Genomic DNA, 3,116 nt, shown 5'->3' with positions numbered 1-3,116 from the left:
CTGTGTCCAGTGATACATCTGTATCACTGGACACAGTGATACAGTGACACAGTGCTGTAAACACATGGAACTACAGATTTAAACAGCGTGACTTGAGGTTAGGATCTTATCGATCTTCCATCCCCACCTCACTGATGAAAAAGTCAGATGAATGTGACATGAGTGTTCACACTGCAGTCACTTTGAAAACATCAGATATATATCCGATTTAAAACCACATACTGAAACAGCCTGGGTCGGATTTGAAAAAATCGGATTTGTCGCGTTCAGACTGTCATAAAAAAATCGGATATGAGTCAGATGGGTCAAAAAAATCGGATTTGGGTCGGATTTGCCTGCAGTGTGAACGTAGCCAATGCTTCACATATTTTCATCAATTCTGATGTTTTTTGTTTTGTTTTTCCAAGACCTTGTCTGTTATTTTAATATCAATCGTTTATCATCCTAAATAAAGCAGATGTGAATCTTTCTGACATACAAAAAGCACCCTAATCAAGTGATAAACCAACGTAAAGACACTGTCACACAAGACAACTTATGCCAACTTATGAACATTTTAAAGACATCTACATTGAAGATGGAATTGAAAAAAATTAACAGGAAGCTTCTTTTCACCATATACATAATGTAGTTTGAACAAACTGATCAAATATATAACTTTTATTAGCAATTTAGATATAAAAATGGTTAATAAGTTGGCATAAGTTGTCTAGTGTTGCAGGGCCTTAAGCTCAGATAACTCATCACCCAAATTATTGCGGTGCTTATTACTGTGCTACCATAGCCCCCACATGGAAACAGAAACATCCATTATCTTAACTCGCTTTCACAGGGGTCACTGTGCAAGAGACGGGGCACAGCCTGGACAGTTCGCAAGTACATCACAGGGCCAAAACAGAAACCTCTAAAGGAAATAATATACATTTAATAGATATCACCTTAAAACAAAAGGAAAAATCTTTTACCCAGACATTAACATAAAGAACATTTTACCCAGAAACTGAGATGAAAATCATCTTTCACTTTGTCCATCTACTCATGTTGTTTAAGGTTATTAGTGAAATTCTTTATGCATCACATTTTTTTTTTTTAATTTTTGAATTTGCACCATACAAAAAATGTGATAAAAACGATGTCTCTCTGTGACAGCGTGTTAAAGTACCTCAGCTGTTGAGCTTGGTCAAGATTTTGCACAATGCTGTTTTTGTGTTCATTTGTACACACTTTTGTTGTGCCTGAGCGTCTTACCGTATGAAGCAGATTTTTCTCAAAAGAAAAATGTCATCACATTGTTCCTTTTTGTACTCGCACATCTCTGTGTTCCTGCCACTGACATGCTTCCTCACAACATGATATAATCTCACTTTGATTTTTCACAGGACGGTGTGAAAAAGATCTACTGTGCCTGCCAAGTTTTATAGAAACACACTTTATTTTACAGCTGACACTTATCGTGGACACTTATTACAAAGGGGTTTATATTTATGGCCTCTTTTTTATGTTTTCATGAATTATTTATAACAAGATGGTAACTATTTCCATAATGAATGTGAGCATTATATTTTCTTTGAGGATGAGTGAAACGACTTTTAATCAAGCTTTTGTTTGAACTCATGCTGCTGAACTGCAGAGTGCAGAAAAGTAATTGTGGCTGAAAGACATGACTGATTGTGACATCTTATTCCTGGTGTGTTTCTTGTACCTGACTTGGTTTATAATTAGCTATACAATCTCTAAAATATGGACTCTTAACTTTTTTACCAGAATAGGCTGTGAGTTGTTTATTAGTACTTACAGTTGAAAACAGAAGTTTACATACACTATATAAAAAGACACATGTATTTTTTTCACATTGTCTTATGTGAAATCAGAATAAACTTTTTTTTTCTATTTGCTGAATGCAAGAACAATGAGAGAGAGAATATTTTACGGCAATTTTTATTACTTTCTTCAAAGTCAAATGTTTAAATACACTTCATTAGTATTTGTTACCATTGCCTTTAAACTGTTTGACTTTGGTCAAACATTTTGGAAATCCTTCCACCAGCTTATCACAATAGTTGGCTGGAATTTTGACCCATTCCTCCCGACAGAACTGGTGGAACTAAGTCATGTTTTTAGGCCGCCTTGCTCGCTTTTTCAGTAGGGATACACCGATTTGAAAATTTCAGCCGATATCCATATCCGATATAATTATTGATGTTATGGCCGATAACCGATATTTACCGATATTACACAAACACACAAATTATATTATACATATACACACAAACACAATTGGGTCTTTTTTTGATACCGCAAATAAACAACCAGACCTCTGACATGGCTCTCTACTTCCGTCATTCCTGGCTACGCAGCGTCAATATCACTATCGTGATCAAACAGATGCTGCCCAACCAAACATCTCCTCTCCCAAAACAGAAACACAAAGATAAAAAGTGGGAAATCAATATCGGGTGTTAATATCGGCCCAGTTTTACATATCGGACCAATACCGATATTCTAAAAAATGACCAATATCGGTAAATACCGATATCAACACCGATATATCATGCATCCCTACTTTTCAGCTTTGCCCATAAATTTTCTATAGGATTGAGATCAAGGCTTTTTGATGCCCACTCTAACACTGACTTTGTAATCCTTGAGCCATTTTGTAACCGGTTAGGCAGTATGCTTCAGGTCATTGTCCATTTGGAACACCCATTTGTGCCCAAGCTTTAACTTTCTGGCTGATGTCTTGAGATGTTGCTTCAGTATTTCCACATAATTTCCACATTTATTTTGATTTGTCTATTTTTTTTGTTTTCTATTGTATATAGTTATTTTGTTTTTTAATGAAATTAATACATTTTTTGAATTGAATTGAATAATGTTCTTTCCTCACGATGGCAGCTATTGTGTGACGTGCACCAGTCCCTCCTGCAGCAAAACAATCCCACAACATAATGCTGCCACCTCTGTGTTTAACAGTCAGGATGGTGTTCTCAGGCTTGCAAGCTTCCCCCTCTTTCCTCCAAATGTAACGATGGTCATTATGGCCAAACAGTTCAATTTTAGTTTGGTCAGACCACAACACACACTCTCTCTCTCTCTCTGTATATATATATATATAT

General features: G+C 35.9%; 1 protein-coding gene across 3 annotated transcripts in view; it reads left to right on the top strand.

Moving 5' to 3' along the window:
• Positions 1-3,116, top strand: part of LOC106521014 (sodium/hydrogen exchanger 9) — an 85,539-nt gene that overhangs the window by 74,908 nt on the left and 7,515 nt on the right. The window lies entirely within an intron of this gene.

The sequence above is a fragment of the Austrofundulus limnaeus genome, unplaced genomic scaffold (genome assembly GCF_001266775.1).
Source record: "Austrofundulus limnaeus strain Quisiro unplaced genomic scaffold, Austrofundulus_limnaeus-1.0 Scaffold100, whole genome shotgun sequence".
Lineage (NCBI taxonomy): Eukaryota > Metazoa > Chordata > Actinopteri > Cyprinodontiformes > Rivulidae > Austrofundulus > Austrofundulus limnaeus.
Note: the sequence above shows the minus strand (reverse complement) of the source record. Positions and strands in the feature narration are given on the sequence as shown.